General features: G+C 32.4%; 1 long non-coding RNA gene across 2 annotated transcripts; it reads right to left on the bottom strand.

Annotated features, from left to right (window-relative positions):
• Nucleotides 1-961: 961 nt before the first annotated feature.
• LOC127732224 (uncharacterized) lies at nucleotides 962-17,697 on the bottom strand. 2 transcript variants are annotated; one of them, XR_007996136.1, is made up of 4 exons: nucleotides 17,357-17,697; nucleotides 7,463-7,934; nucleotides 6,793-7,139; nucleotides 962-1,024 (listed from the first exon to the last, which is right to left on the bottom strand). It is a non-coding gene; the product is annotated as an uncharacterized LOC127732224 (long non-coding RNA). The 2 variants fall into 2 exon arrangements; XR_007996135.1 differs by lacking the exon at nucleotides 6,793-7,139 and having other exon boundaries at nucleotides 962-1,364.
• Nucleotides 17,698-18,104: the final 407 nt, after the last annotated feature.

Below are 18,104 nucleotides of genomic sequence, written 5' to 3'. Positions count from 1 at the left end.
ACTGAAAAAAAGGTCATTATGAAGTTTGGTGTATTGCTGTCAAATTTAATCTAGGTAAAAAAAGCTAGGATTTGCAATTTTGGACAAAATTCAGATAGTACACTTTAATTTTTTTATTACTTTTTCAAATCAACTTGGATTTTCATCAAACTATGCAGCTATATTAGTAAAAAATGTAATATATGGATCTTACTGAATCACAGGTCATTATGTAGTTTGGTGTATTGCTGTCAAATTTAAGAATTAAATTAATCTAGGTCAAAAAAGGTTGAAATTGCAGTTTGGACTATATTCAGATAGTACACTTTAATTCTTTTTATAACTTTTTCAAATCAACTTAGATTTTCATCTAACTATCCAGCTACCTTGGTAATATATTAATCTTACTGAATCCCAGGTTGCTAAGAAGTTTGGTGTATTGCTGTCAAATTTAAGAATTAAATTAATCTAGGTCCAAAAAAAGCTAGGATTTGCAGTTCAGACAAAATAGAGATAGTACCCTTTAATTTTTTTCATAACTTTTTCAAATCAACTAGGATTTTCATCAAACTATACAGCTATCTTAGTAATATATTGATCTTACCGAATCAAAGGTCATTATGTAGTTTGGTGTATTGCTGTCAAATTTAAGAATTAAATTAATCTAGGTAAAAAAAGATTGAACTTGCAGTTCGGACTATATTCAGATAGTACACTTTAAATTTTTTTATAACTTTTTCAAATCAACTAGGATTTTCATCAAACTATACAGCTACCTTGGTTATATATTGATCTTACTGAATCAAAGGTCATTATGTAGTTTGGTGTATTGCTGTCAAATTAAATCTAGGTAAAATAAAATGCTCTGCTGGGCGCAGCTTGATACGACCGCAGAGGTCGAAACCCTGAACAGTTGGGGCAAGTATGGACACAACATTCAAGCTTGATACAGCACTGAATTTGGATTGTGATTAAATATTTGACACAGCATAGGTTTCTGACACAGAATGAATGTGGTCTAAGAACTTAAATTTTTTTAATTTACCTATTCAAACCATATCATTATTATTTGCTTTTATATATAAATCAGAAATAACCAATTTAAAATGGAAAATTTTAAAGAAAAAAAAAGGGAAAAAAAAATCCCCCCCCAAATTTTTTGAACCCCCTTATGATTCATCACCCCCAAACTCAATCCCAGCTTGCCCTTTGTGGTATGGTACCTTGCAGTACAATTTCATAGAGATCCATTCACTTGAACACAAATTATTGTCTGGAAACTAGAAAAATGCTTGTTTTTTGGCCCCTTTTTGGCCCAATATTCCTAAACATTTAGGGCAATTACCCTCAAACTCAAACCCAGCTTTCCCTTTGTGATATGGAACCTTGTAGTACAATTTCATAATTCACTTACACACAAGTTATTGTCATGAAACTAAAAAAATGCTTGTTTTTTGCCCCTTTTTTAGCCCCTAATTCCTAAAATTTTGAGGCAATTACCCCCAAAATCAATCCAAGCATTCCCTTTGTGATATGGAACCTTGTGGTACAATGTCAGAGAGATCCATACACTAACACACAAGTTATGTCTGGAAGTTACAAAAATGCTTATTTTTGGCCCCTTTTGGCCCCTAATTCCTTAACTGTTGGTACCATAACCCCCAAAATCAATCCCAACCTTCCTTTTGTGGTATTGAACCTTATGGTAAAATTTCATAGAGATCCATTCACTTAAACTAAAGTTAGAGTGTGAAAACCAATGTGTCTTGGGACGACGACGACGCCAACGTCATACCAATATACGACCACAAAATTTTTTTGCGGTCGTATAAAAATAAGATGTGGTATTATCACCAATGCAGGTGTGTGGAAATGTGATGCCCTACTTGCCCGACTCGTACATTTGAACACTTAAACAAATACCACAAACATCATTTATATTGTGATACAAATCAGTTTTAAGAATCATACAAGCTTACAGTAAAATACTTCAATAATTATTGGGAAATTCAGAGCAAGCAACTTTTTAACGGACATGTAAAATTTACAGTTTTTCTTGCCCATAGACAAGAGTTCACAACAATTTCCACACCCCTGCAATGTGACAATTATTCATAAGACACTAAATAACATAGATGTGAGCAACTAGAGGTCATTGTATGGCTTTACAAGTTAACTGCATGCTTACATGGAAATTGACAAACTTACCAGTTGCTGACCATTGTAACTGATGGTACATTTAATAGAGGTTCTGGTAACTGGTTCATCTCCATCATTATATTAGCCAAGCGTACTGGCAATTCTCGTCTCAAAAATTCAAAGGATGATTGTTCTGTACCGGTTTTTGTCCCTTTAAATAAAAAATGTAATGAATTAAGACCAAAAAAAATGTTCTTCCTATCTTATTGTTAAATTAAATTTGTCTGAAACATTTATTTTTATTTATATTGTAGAGAAAAAATTTCAACATATGACTGTCTCAAACTTTAGAAAGTGCATGACATTTGAATATTTGACTTCTAAATCTAACAGTTTATAAAGTCTTCTTACAATTGAAAAGTTGATTTCTATTCTAACAGTTTAAAAAGGCTTCTTACAATTGAAAAGTTGACTTCTAAATCTAACATTTTATAAAGTCTTCTTACAATTGAAAAGTTGACTTCTAAATCTAACATTTTATAAAGTTACATATCTCTGGAACAACAACCAAATAAATTCACAAAATCTATTTAGGGAGCTAAACAAGTGGCATAGAAATAGAAATATTCTGTATTCTTATCTATAGAAAACTGTATTTTGAACTTTATTATTAATAAGTAATATCGTTGATCCAGTGTTTTTTTAATGTAATGTAAATAAAATGCTCCGCAGGGCACAGCTTGATACGACCGCAGAGGTCGAACCCTGAACAGTTGGGGCAAGTATGGACACAACATTCAAGCTTGATACAGCTCTGAATTTGGATTGTGATTAAATATTTGACACAGCATAGGTTTCTGACACAGAATGAATGTGGTCTAAGAACTTAAAAATTTTAAATTGGACATTCAACTATTATGGTCCAATATCCAAAATCTAAATACATGTTTAGATTCAGCATATCAAAGAATCCTAACAATTCAATTTTTGTTAAAATCAAACTAAGTTTAATTTTGGACCCTTTGGACCTTAATGTAGACCAATTTGAAAACAGAACCAAAAATTAAGAATCTAAATACACGGTTAGATTCGGCATATCAAAGAACCCCAATAATTCAATTTTTGATGAAATCAAACAAAGTTTAATTTTGGACCCTTTGGACCTCAATGTGGACCAATTTAAAAACGGGGCCCAAAATCCAAAAACTTAATACACGGTTAGAATCAGCATATTAAAGAACCCCAAGAATTCAAGAATAAAACCCCATTGAAATTGGTCAAGAAATAAGCAATTTATATGAAGTATCTTCTTTTGTACAATACTGTGCAATTGAATATTTCTTGCTATTGCGCAATACTGTACAATTGACAATTTCTTGCTATTGCGCAATATTGTGCTATTGGATATTTCTTGCTATTGCACAATACTGTGCAATTGAAGATTTCTTGCTATTGCGCAATACTGTGCAATTGAAGATTTCTTGCTATTGTGCAATACTGTGCAATTGAAAATTTCTTGCTATTGCACAATACTTATTTTATAATAATTTACACATCCTGTTTGGTGTGTATCTCCTACCATATCGTTATTATTTGCTTTTAGATATAAAACAGAAATAACCAACTTAAAATGGAAAATTTTAAAAGAAAAAAAAAAGGAAAAAAAAAATATCCCCCCCCCCCCCCCAATTTTTTGAACCCCCTTATGATTCATCACCCCCAAACTCAATCCCAGCCTTCCCTTTGTGGTATGGTACCTTGCAGTACAATTTCAGAGAGATCCATACACTTGAACACAAGTTATTGTCTGGAAACTAGAAAAATGCTTATTTTTGGCCCCTTTTTAGCCCCTTATTCCTAAACGTTTTGGGCAATTACCCCCAAAATCAATCCCAGCATTCCCTGTGTGATATGGAACCTTGTGGTACAATTTCAGAGAGATCCATACACTTGAACACAAGTTATTGTCTGGAAACTAGAAAAATGCTTATTTTTGGCCCCTTTTTGGCCCCTTATTCCTAAACGTTTTGGGCAATTACCCCCAAACTCAATTCCAGCTTTCCCTTTGTGATATGGAACCTTGTAGTACAATTTCAGAAAGATCCATACACTTACACACAAGTTATTGTCATGAAACTAAAAAAATGCTTGTTTTTTGCCCCTTTTTTGGCCCCTAATTCCTAATATTTTGAGGCAATTACCCCCAAAATTAATCCCAGCATTCCCTGTGTGATATGCAACCTTGTGGTACAATGTCAGAGAGATCCATACACTAACACACAAGTTATGTCTGGAAGTTACAAAAATGCTTATTTTTGGCCCCTTTTTGGCCCCTAATTCCTTAACTGTTGGTACCATAACCCCCACAATCAATCCCAACCTTCCTTTTGTGGTATTGAACCTTATGGTAAAATTTCATAGAGATCCATTCACTTAAACTAAAGTTAGAGTGCGAAATCCAATGTGTCTTCGGACGACGCCGGACGAAGCCAGACGACGACGACGACGACGCCAACGTCATACCAATATACGACCGCAAAATTTTTTTGCGGTCGTATAAAAAGCTAGGATTTGCAATTTTGGACAAATTTCAGATAGTACATTTTAATTTTTGTTAAAGCTTTTTCAAATCAACTTGGATTTTCATCAAACTATACCGCTACCTTGGTTATATATTGACCTTACTAAAACAAAGGTCATTATGTAGTTTGGTGTATTGCTGTCAAATTTAATCTAGGTCAAAAAAGCTAGGATTTGCAATTTTGGACAAAATTCAGATAGTACACTTTAATTTTTTTATTACTTTTTCAAAACAACTTGAATTTTCATCAAACTATGCAGCTATATTAGTAATACATGTAATATTTTGACCTTACTGAATCATAGGTCATTATGTAGTTTGGTGTATTGCTGTCAAATTTAAGAATTAAATTAATCTAGGTCAAAAAAGGTTGAATTTGCAGTTTGGACTATATTCAGATAGTACACTTTAATTCTTTTTATAACTTTTTCAAATCAACTTGGATTTTCATCAAACTATGCAGCTATATTTGTAATATATTGATCTTACTGAATCAAAGGTCAGTATGTAGTTTGGTGTATTGCTGTCAAGTTTAAGAATTAAATTAATCTAGGTAAAAAAAGCTTGAACTTGCAGTTCGGACTATATACATATAGTACACTTTAATTTATTTTATAACTTTTTCAAATCAACTAGGATTTTCATCAAACTATACAGCTATCTTAGTAATATATTGATCGTACTGAATCATAGGTCATTATGTAGTTTGGTGTATTGCTGTCAAATTTAAGGATTAAATTAATCTAGGTCTAAAAAGGTAGAATTTTCAGTTCCGACTATATTCAGATAGTACACTTTAAATCTTTTTATAACTTTTTCAAATCAACTTGGATTTTCATCAAACTATACAGCTACCTTGGTTATATATTGATCTTACAGAAAAAAAGGTCATTATGTAGTTTGGTGTAAAACTGTCAAATTTAATCTAGGTCAAAAAAGCTAGGATTTGCATTTTTGGACAAAATTCAGATAGTACACTTTAATTTTTTTATTACTTTTTCAAATCAACTTGGATTTTCATCAAACTATGCAGCTATATTAGTAATACATGTAATATTTTGACCTTACTGAATCACAGGTCATTATGTAGTTTGGTGTATTGCTGTCAAATTTAAGAATTAAATTAATCTAGGTCAAAAAAGGTTGAATTTGCAGTTTGGACTATATTCAGATAGTACACTTTAATTCTTTTTATAACTTTTTCAAATCAACTTGGATTTTCATCAAACTATGCAGCTATATTTGTAATATAATGATCTTACTGAATCAAAGGTCAGTATGTAGTTTGGTGTATTGCTGTCAAGTTTAAGAATTAAATTAATCTAGGTAAAAAAAGATTGACCTTGCAGTTCAGACTATATACATATAGTACACTTTAATTTTTTTTATAACTTTTTCAAATCAACTAGGATTTTCATCAAACAATACAGCTATCTTAGTAATATATTGATCGTACTGAATCATAGGTCATTATGTAGTTTGGTGTATTGCTGTCAAATTTAAGGATTAAATTAATCTAGGTCAAAAAAGCTAGAATTTGCAGTTCGGACTATATTCAGATAGTACACTTTAAATCTTTTTATAACTTTTTCAAATCAACTTGGATTTTCATCAAACTATACAGCTACCTTGGTTATATATTGATCTTACTGAATCAAAGGTCATTATGTAGTTTGGTGTATTGCTGTCAAATTAAATCTAGGTAAAAAAAGCTAGGATTTGCAATTTTGGACAAATTTCAGATAGTACATTTTAATTTTTTTTTAAACTTTTTCAAATCAACTTGGATTTTCATCAAACTATACAGCTATCTTAGTAATATATTGATCTTACTGAATCATAGGTCATTATGTAGTTTGGTATATTGCTGTCAAATTGAAGGATTAAATTAATCTAGGTCAAAATAAAATGCTCCGCTGGGCACAGCTTGATACGACCCCAGAGGTCGAACCCTGAACTGTTGGGGCAAGTATGGACACAACATTCAAGCTTGATACAGCACTGAATTTGGATTGTGATTAAATATTTGACACAGCATAGGTTTCTGACACAGAATGAATGTGGTCTAAGAGCTTAAAATTCTCTTAATGTACCTATTCAAACCATATTATTATTATTTGCTTTTATATATAAATCAGAAATAACCAATTTAAAATTGAAAATTTTAAAGAAAAAAAAGGAAAAAAAAATCCCTCCACAAATTTTTTGAACCCCCTTATGATTCATCACCCCCAAACTCAATCCCAGCCTTCCCTTTGTGTTATAATGTATGGTGCCTTGCAGTACAATTTGAGAGAGATCCGTACACTTGCACACAAGTTATTGTCCGGAAACTAGAAAAATGCTTGTTTTTTTTTGCCCCTTTTTGGCCCCAAATTCCTAAACATTTAGGGCAATTACCCCCAAACTCAAACCCAGCTTTCCCTTTGTGATATGGAAACTTGTTGTACAATTTCATAAAGATCCATAAACTTACACACAAGTTATTGTCCTGAAACTAGAAAAATGCTTGTTTTTTTTTCCCTTTTTGGCCCCTAATTCCTAAAATTTTGAGGCAATTACCCCCAAAATCAATCCCAGCATTCCCTTTATAATATGGTACCTTGCAGTACAATTCCAGAGAGATCCATACACTTGAACACAAGTTATTGTCTGGAAACTAAAAAAATGCATATTTTTGGCCCCCTTTTGGCCCCTTTTTCCTAAACATTTAGGGCAATTACCCCCAAAGTCAATTCCAGCTTTCTCTTTGTGATATGGAACCTTGTAGTACAATTTCAGAAAGATCCATACACTTACACACAAGTTATAGTCCTGAAACTAGAAAAATGCTTGTTTTTTTGCCCTTTTTTGGCCCCTAATTCCTTAAATTTTGAGGCAATTACCCCCAAAATCAATCCCAGCATTCCTTTTGTGATATGGAACCTTGTGGTACAATGTCAGAGAGATCCATACACTAACACACAAGTAATGTCTGGAAGTTACAAAAATGCTTATTTTTGGCCCCCTTTTGGCCCCTTATTCCTAAACGTTTTTGGCAATTACCGCCAAACTCAATTCCAGCTTTCCCTTTGTGATATGGAACCTTGTAGTACAATTTCAGAAAGATCCATACACTTACACACAAGTTATTGTCATGAAACTAGAAAAATGCTTGTTTTTTGCCCCTAATTCCTAAAATTTTGAGGCAATTACCCCCAAAATCAATCCCAGCATTCCTTTTGTGATATGGAACCTTGTGGTACAATGTCAGAGAGATCCATACACTAACACACAAGTTATGTCTGGAAGTTACAAAAATGCTTATTTTTGGCCTCTTTTTGGCCCCTAATTCCTTAACTGTTGGTACCATAACCCCCAAAATCAATCTCAACATTCCTTTTGTGGTATTGAACCTTGTGGTAAAATTTCATAGAGATCCATTCACTTAAACTAAAGTTAGAGTGTGAAAACCAATGTGTCTTCGGACGACGACAACAACACCAACGTCATACCAATATACGACCACAAAAATTTTTTTGCGGTCGTATAAAAAGCTTGAATTTGCAGTTTTGACTATATTCAGATAGTACACTTTAATTCTTTTTATAACTTTTTCAAATCAACTAGGATTTCCATCAAACTATACAGCTATCTTAGTAATATATTGATCTTACTTAATCATACGTCATTATGTAGTTTGGTGTATTGCTGTCAAATTTAGGGATTAAATTAATCTAGGTCAAAAAAGCTTGAATTTGCAGTTTGGACTATATTCAGATAGTACACTTAAATTCTTTTTATAACTTTTTCAAATCAACTTAGATTTTCATCTAACTATACAGCTACCTTGGTAAAATATTAATCCTACTGAATCCCAGGTTGTTAAGAAGTTTGGTGTATAGCTGTCAAATTAAATCTAGGTAAAAAAAAAGCTAGGATTTGCAATTTTGGACAAATTTCAGATAGTACACTTTAATTTTTTTTTAAACTTTTTCAAATCAACTTGGATTTTCATCAAACTATGCAGCTATATTAGTAATATATTGATCTTACTGAATCATACGTCATTATGTAGTTTGGTGTATTGCTGTCAAATTTAAGAATTAAATTAATCTAGGTCACAAAAGGTTGAAGTTGCAGTTTGGACTATATTCAGATAGTACACTTTAATTCTTTTTATAACTTTTTCAAATCAACTTGGATTTTCATCTAACTATACAGCTACCTTGGTAATATGTTAATCTTACTGAATCCCAGGTTGTTAAGAAGTTTGGTGTATTGCTGTCAAAGTTAAGAATTAAATTAATCTAGGTCCAAAAAGCTAGGATCTGCAGTTCAGACAAATTAGAGATAGTACACTTTAATTTTTTTTATAACTTTTTCAAATCAACTAGGATTTTCATCAAACTATACAGCTATCTTAGTAATATATTGATCTTACTGAATCATAGGTCATTATGTAGTTTGGTGTATTGCTGTCAAATTTAAGAATTAAATTAATATAGGTAAAAAAAAGAATGAAACTTGCAGTTCGGACTATATTCAGATAGTACACTGTAATTTTTTTTATAACTTTTTCAAATCAACTAGGATTTTCATCAAACTATACAGCTATCTTAGTAGTATATTGATCTTACTGAATCATAGGTCATTATGTAGTTTGGTGTATTGCTGTCAAATTTAAGGATTAAATTAATCTAGGTCCAAAAAGCTTGAATTTGCAGTTCGGACTATATTCAGATAGTACACTTTAATTCTTTTTATAACTTTTTCAAATCAACTTAGATTTTCATCTAACTATACAGCTACCTTGGTAATACAGTCGAACCTTGTTGTGTCAAACTCGGTTGTGTCGAAAACTTGGATGAGTCGAAGTAATTTCTCGGTCCCGGTAAAATTCCTGTTTGATCAATGCATAATTACCTCTGATGAGCCGAACTCGGTTGATTCAAATACTTGGTTATGTCGAGTAAATTTTATAGTCCGGTCGATATAAAATTAATGTAAATTGACGCCGATGTCTCGAAATTCGAAAGTAAGAATTTTCGAAAGATGCAGACCTAATGATAAAAACTCAAATAGGAGGTATTTCTTATGCAACCTAATCATTTTCAAAAGAGATTAAAGCTCAGTAAACATACTTATTTGTATAACAGTTAAATTGACATGTTTATGGTTGCCGGTAATTAACACCTTTGTTGATTGTACAAGCGGAACTTAAGTGTGCTGAACATATTTCACATGAGATAAAAACGAAACGAATTTAAATGACACTAGCCAAGATTAAATCAATCGTTAGAATTAAAACTCATTAATTACAATAAATAAAGGATTAAGACAATTATGATAAATTCATGATAATTTAATGTACAACAGACAACCTCATCAGAGACCGTCCAGAACATATATTTCGTTCCGCGAATGATTTCATAATTTATAGTGACTGACCTTCATAAATATTTGTGTAGACTATTGATTTTATTTGTGCAAGATTTGTATCTGTTCTTGTGTGCTTGAATATTATGAAGGACCAACAATGGCGATTGCATACACAATTATAAAGTGTGTCATATCGAAAAAAGGCACGCTGTTCAAAGTATCTAGTTTCCGCAAATCTCATACCGTATTTCTTGCATTCCAAATTTTTGATGACACACTCGACCTCGGATTAGTCGAACCTCGGATGAGTCGAATACTTTGGTCGGTCCCTTTCGACTTCGACACAACGAGGTTCGACTGTATATTAATCTTACTGAATCATAGGTTATTAAGAAGTTTGGTGTATTGCTGTCAAATTTAAGAATTAAATTAATCTAGGTCCAAAAAGCTAGGATTTGCAGTTCAGACAAAATAGAGATAGTACACTTTAATTTTTTTTATAACTTTTTCAAATGAACTAGGATTTTCATCAAACTATACAGCTATCTTAGTAATATATTGATCTAACTGAATCATAGGTCATTATGTAGTTTGGTGTATTGCTGTCAAATTTAAGGATTAAATTAATCTAGGTCCAAAAAGCTTGAATTTGCAGTTCGGACTATATTCAGATAGTACACTTTAATTCTTTTTATAACTTTTTCAAATCAACTTAGATTTTCATCAAACTATACAGCTACCTTGGTAATATATTGATCTTACTGAATCAAAGGTCATTATGTAGTTTGGTGTATTGCTGTCAAATTAAATCTAGGTAAAAAAAAGCTAGGATTTGCAATTTTGGACAAATTTCAGATAGTACACTTTAATTTTTTTTTAAACTTTTTCAAATCAACTTGGATTTTCATCAAACTATGCAGCTATATTAGTAATATATTGATCTTACTGAATCATACGTCATTATGTAGTTTGGTGTATTGCTGTCAAATTTAAGAATTAAATTAATCTAGGTCAAAAAAGCTTGAATTTGCAGTTTGGACTATATTCAGATAGTACACTTTAATTCTTTTTTATATAACTTTTTCAAATCAACTTAGATTTTCATTTAACTATACAGCTACCTTGGTAATATATTAATCTTACTGAATCCCAGGTTGTTAAGAAGTTTGGTGTATTGCTGTCAAATTTAAGAATTAAATTAATCTAGGTCCAAAAAGCTAGGATTTGCAGTTCAGACAAAATAGAGATAGTACACTTTATTTTTTTTTATAACTTTTTCAAATCAAATAGGATTTTCATCAAACTATACAGCTATCTTAGTAATATATTGATCTTACTGAATCATAGGTCATTATGTAGTTTGGTATATTGCTGTCAAATTGAAGGATTAAATTAATCTAGGTCAAAATAAAATGGGCACAGCTTGATACGACCTCAGAGGTCGAACCCTGAACTGTTGGGGCAAGTATGGACACAACATTCAAGCTTGATACAGCACTGAATTTGGATTGTGATTAAATATTTGACACAGCACAGGTTTCTGACACAGAATGAATGTGGTCTAAGAACTTAAAATTCTTTTAATATACCTATTCAAACCATATCATTATTATTTCTTTTATATATAAATCAGAAATAACCAATTTAAAATGGAAAATTTTAAAGAAAAAAAAGGAAAAAAAAAATCCCCCCACAAATTTTTTGAACCCCCTTATGATTCATCACCCCCAAACTCAATCCCAGCCTTCCCTTTGTGTTATAATGTATGGTGCCTTGCAGTACAATTTCAGAGAGATCCGTACACTTGCACACAAGTTATTGTCCGGAAACTAGAAAAATGCTTGTTTTTTGGCCCCTTTTTGGCCCCAAATTCCTAAACATTTAGGGCAATTACCCCCAAACTCAAACCCAGCTTTCCCTTTGTGATATGGAAACTTGTTGTACAATTTCATAAAGATCCATAAACTTACACACAAGGTATTGTCCTGAAACTAGAAAAATGCTTGTTTTTTTGTCCCTTTTTGGCCCCTAATTCCTAAAATTTTGAGGCAATTACCCCCAAAATCAATCCCAGCATTCCCTTTATGGTATGGTACCTTGCAGTACAATTTCAGAGAGATCCATACACTTGAACACAAGTTATTGTCTGGAAACTAAAAAAATGCATATTTTTGGCCCCCTTTTGGCCCCTTTTTCCTAAACATTAAGGGCAATTACCCCCAAAGTCAATTCCAGCTTTCTCTTTGTGATATGGAACCTTGTAGTACAATTTCAGAAAGATCCATACACTTACACACAAGTTATTGTCCTGAAACTAGAAAAATGCTTGTTTTTATGTCCTTTTTTGGCCCCTAATTCCTAAAATTTTGAGGCAATTACCCCCAAAATCAATCCCAGCCTTTCCTTTGTGATATGGAACCTTGTAGTACAATTTCAGAAAGATCCATACACTTACACACAAGTTATTGTCATGAAACTAGAAAAATGCTTGTTTTTTGCCCCTAATTCCTAAAATTTTTAGGGAATTACCCCCAAAATCAATCCCAGCATTCCTTTTGTGATATGGAACCTTGTGGTACAATGTCAGAGAGATCCATACACTAACACACAAGTTATGTCTGGAAGTTACAAAAATGCTTATTTCTGGCCCCTAATTCCTTAACTGTTGGTACCATAACCCCCAAAATCAATCCCAACATTCCTTTTGTGGTATTGAACCTTGTGGTAAAATTTCATAGAGTTCCATTCACTTAAACTAAAGTTAGAGTGTGAAAACCAATGTGTCTTCGGACGCCGACAATGACGACGTCGACGACAACAACACCAACGTCATACCAATATACGACCACAAAAATTTTTTTGCGGTCGTATAAAAAGCTTGAATTTGCAGTTCAGACAAAATAGAGATAGTACACTTTATATTTTTTTATAACTTTTTCAAATCAACTAGGATTTTCATCAAACTATACAGCTATCTTAGTAAAATATTGATCTTACTGAATCATAGGTCATTATGTAGTTTGGTGTATTGCTGTCAAATTGAAAGATTAAATTAATCTAGGTCAAAAAAAGCTTGAATTTGCAGTTCGGACTATATTCAGATAGTACACTTTAATTCTTTTTATAACTTTTTCAAATCAACTTAGATTTTCAACTAACTATACAGCTACCTTGGTAATATAATAATCTTACTGAATCCCAGGTTGTTAAGAAGTTTGGTGTATTGCTGTCAAATTTAAGAATTAAATTAATCTAGGTCCAAAAAGCTTGGATTTGCAGTTCAGACAAAATAGAGATAGTACACTTAATATTTTTTTATAACTTTTTCAAATCAACTAGGATTTTCATCAAACTATACAGCTATCTTAGTAATATATTGATCTTACTGAATCATAGGTCATTATGTAGTTTGGTGTATTGCTGTCAAATTTAAGGATTAAATTAATCTAGAACAAAATAGAGATAGTAGATTTTAAAACTGTTGCACTCCTGACATCAAAGAAATGGCTCAAAAAGATAAATTCCTTATTTATCAGGCTACTCTTTGGGTGCAATCTTGTATCTAGTATAGTATCTTTTGAAAAATAAAACAGAACAATATGTTGGCTTTTGTATTTATCAGGTGTGAGTCTTTAAACTTCAAAGTTGCACTCCTGACACTCATAGGGAGGCCTTATTTACTTGACTCTCACACATTATTTATACCAATAATCAGGTAAATGAAGTATTCATTTTGGAAAGGACAAATTTGTTTTACAGGATTGACTTTTGTTTATGTTTAGGTGTGATTCATTTATTAAAAAAAAACCATTCTATTCCTCAGTAGTACTAATTTATGTGTTGCACTCCTGACAGGGCACTACTTTTTTTCAAAACACATCTGTATCAAAATGGTTCAATGGAAAAGCTTCATTCTAAGCTAAATTCATCACTAAGACATAATAGTTGTAAAACAAATTAGAATTTAAGGCACATACCTCCATACAATAATTTGTTGTGTCTTTAAAAAAAAGTATTTTTTCAAAATGTCACAAAAAAGTGTTGCACTCCTAACAATTTTGGTATCTTTTTTTAATGTCATTTTTTAAATACTTGAGATTTTCCAAAGATATTTTGCAGTAATATTCTACACATCAAACCACATCATTTGAAATTACTTTATTCAATCAAATGATCAGTATGATCATGATGATTGATAAATATTGTTTTATATGCAGGGAACCATTTATTTTGACTTTGCCCTAAACAGGAAGTTGTTTAGTGATGAATCTAAAAACGCATCACACAGTAAAGCTGACTACCATGACTTATATAAACCCTGAAACCAAATTTCAGAAATCCTTGTAGTGTAGTTCCTGAGAAAAATTTGACGAAAAATTTTCAACTTGGCTATCATGGGTAAAATGATACAAGTGTTTGGTAAACAGGAAGTTGTTGAGTGATGAATCTAAAAACGCATCACTCGGTAAAGCTGACTTATATAAACCCCCTATTTTACCCTTATGTTCTATTTTTATACATGGCGGCCATCTTGGTTGGTTGGCCAGGTCATTGGACACATTTTTTAAACTAGATACCCTAATGATGATTGTGGCCAAGTTTGGTTAAATTTTGGCCAAGCAGTTTTAGAGGAGAAGATTTTTGTAAAAGTAAACGACGGACGACGACGACAGACGACAAGTGGGCCAGGTGAGCTAAAAAATTAAATCCCATAGGGTTCTATAGTAAACCCTCCTTCCTTTTTGCCCCTCAATTTACCCCTTTAAAAACTCCATAGCACAAACAAAACCCTAGCTCTTACATATTTGGAACCCCTAAGTTAATCTGACTAGTGTTTTTGGAGAACAGGTGTGAACAAGTTCAAACTTAAAAGCAGCTGAAGAGGAAGAGGAAAAACTGAGCAAAACCAATTAGTCTCCAAACATTGTTTGGGAGACTTAATTATGGTCCTGTTTAAACACTGTTGAACTAGTTTTGTGAGATCTCAGTCCTCCCCCTATACCTCTAGTGAATGTGGAGTATACAGACACAAAATACCCAGAAAAAAACTGAGAAATTGTTTTAAAGTCAATGAACTGTTATCACAGAGATACATTGTCTCGCCTTTTTTTTATTTTGATTATGCAAATGTTGAAATTAATATACTGTGAAAGTACTTTTATTCATGGGGAACCAATTTTCGTGGTTTTCATGGGTGACTTTATCAACGGATTTAAGTGTCCAACGAAATATAACAACTGTTGTCAAAATGGAAAGATCCCCATGTAAGTTTGACTACAGATATAATCTAGAGAATATATTGCATATCCACAAATCTGAGACTACTATTCTAGTAATCACAGGGCAAACAGACTATGAACTACAACTGCAGGAAGGATCATACCCATTTAATCTTTAATAAAATGCTCCGCAGGGCGCAGCTTGATACGACCGCAGAGGTCGAACCCTGAACAGTTGGGGCAAGTATGGACACAACATTCAAGCTTGATACAGCTCTGAATTTGGATTGTGATTAAATATTTGACACAGCATAGGTTTCTGACACAGAATGAATGTGGTCTAAGAACTTAAAAATTTTAAATTGGACATTCACCTATTATGGTCCAATATCCAAAATCTAAATACATGGTTAGATTCAGCATATCAAAGAACCCCAAGAATTCAATTTTTGATGAAATCAAACAAAGTTTAATTTTGGACCCCGATTTTGACCAACTTGAAAACTGGGCCCATAATCAAAAATCTAAATACATGTTTAGATTCAGCATATCAAAGAACCCTAAAAATTCAATTTTTGTTAAAATCAAACTAAGTTTAATTTTGGACCCTTTGGACCTTAATGTAGACCAATTTGAAAACGGAACCAAAAATTAAGAATCTAAATACACGGTTAGATTCGGCATATCAAAGAACCCCAATAATTCAATTTTTGATGAAATCAAACAAAGTTAAATTTTGGACCCTTTTGACCTCAATGTGGACAAAGTTGATAACGGGGCCCAAAAATCAAAAATCTAAATACATGGTTAGATTCAGCATATCAAAGAACCCCATATATTCAATTTTTGTTGAAATCAAACAAAGTTTAATTTTGGACCCCGATTTGGACCAACTTGAAAACTGGGCCCATAATCAAAAATCTAAATACATGTTTAGATTCAGCATATCAAAGAACCCTAAAAATTCAATTTTTGTTAAAATCAAACTAAGTTTAATTTTGGACCCTTTGGACCTTAATGTAGACCAATTTGAAAACGGAACCAAAAATTAAGAATCTAAATACACGGTTAGATTCAGCATATCAAAGAACCCCAATAATTCAATTTTTGATGAAATCAAACAAAGTTAAATTTTGGACCCTTTGGACCTCAATGTGGACCAATTTAAAAACGGGGCCCAAAATCCAAAAACTTAATACACGGTTAGATTCAGCATATTAAAGAACCCCAAGAATTCAAGAATAAAACCCCATTGAAATTGATCAAGAAATAAGCAATTTATAGGAAGTATCTTCTTTTGCACAATACTGTGCAATTGAATATTTCTTGCTATTGCGCAATACTGTACAATTGACAATTTCTTGCTATTGCGCAATATTGTGCTATTGGATATTTCTTGCTATTGCGCAATACTGTGCAATTGAAGATTTCTTGCTATTGCGCAATACTGTGCAATTGAAGATTTCTTGCTATTGTGCAATACTGTGCAATTGAAAATTTCTTGCTATTGCACAATACTTATTAGATAATAATTTACACATCCTGTTTGGTGTGTATCTCCTACCATATCATTATTATTTGCTTTTAAATATTAATCAGAAATAACCAACTTAAAATGGAAAATTTTAAAAGAAAAAAAAAAGGAAAAAAAGAAAAAAAAAGAAAAAAAAAATCCCCCCCCCCCAATTTTTTGAACCCCCTTATGATTCATCACCCCCAAACTCAATCCCAGCCTTCCCTTTGTGGTATGGTACCTTGCAGTACAATTTCAGAGAGAGCCATACACTTGAACACAAGTTATTGTCTGGAAACTAGAAAAATGCTTATTTTTGGCCCCTTTTTGGCCCCCAATTCCTAAACGTTTCGGGCAATTACCCCCAAACTCAATTCCAGCTTTCCCTTTGTGATATGGAACCTTGTAGTACAATATCAGAAATATCCAAACACTTACACACAAGTTATTGTCATGAAACTAGAAAAATGCTTGTTTTTTGCCCCTTTTTTGGCCCCTAATTCCTAAAATTTTGAGGCAATTACCCCCAAAATCAATTACAGCCTTTCCTTTGTGATATGGAACCGTGTGGTACAATGTCAGAGAGATCCATACACTTACACACAAGTTATTGTCTGGAAGTTACAAAAATGCTTATTTTTGGCCCCTTTTTGGCCCCTAATTCCTTAACTGTTGGTACCATAACCCCCAAAATCAATCCCAACCTTCCTTTCGTGGTATTGAACCTTATGGTAAAATTTCATGGAGATCCATTCACTTAAACTAAAGTTAGAGTGCGAAAACCAATGTGTCTTCGGACGACGCCGGACGACGACGACGACGACGACGACGCCGGACGACGACGACGCCAACGTCATACCAATATACGACCAAAAAATTTTTAATTTTTGCGGTCGTATAAAAACTTAAACTGTACAACTTTTGATCTTTTCATTCTCAAAAAAAAAAAGTTTTATAATAAAAATTTCATGCTGGATTTGCTTTTGAAAAGTACTTATTTTACAATTCAAGGTATGTTTATATCATTTGTTTATATAACTGTTTTCTTTATGGGACATGTTTGCCTAATTAACACCTTTGATGGTCTTTAATCTGTTGATCACTCCATCTCGGGTTAATTAGAGTCATCACTACAATTTACCCAGGTGCAACAATTTATATCTTTATACTTTGCAGTTTCCTTCAATCCAGACAATTTGTAACCTTTGTTTCTAAATCTAATGGCTTCAATTCTTCAATTTTTTTTTTTTTTTAGAAAACTAAAATCCACGAACTTTAAAATCCATGAACATGTAAATTTTGCCCAAACCTA

Source organism: Mytilus californianus, unplaced genomic scaffold (assembly GCF_021869535.1).
Source record: "Mytilus californianus isolate M0D057914Y unplaced genomic scaffold, xbMytCali1.0.p SCAF_22, whole genome shotgun sequence".
Classification (NCBI taxonomy): domain Eukaryota; kingdom Metazoa; phylum Mollusca; class Bivalvia; order Mytilida; family Mytilidae; genus Mytilus; species Mytilus californianus.
Note: the sequence above shows the minus strand (reverse complement) of the source record. Positions and strands in the feature narration are given on the sequence as shown.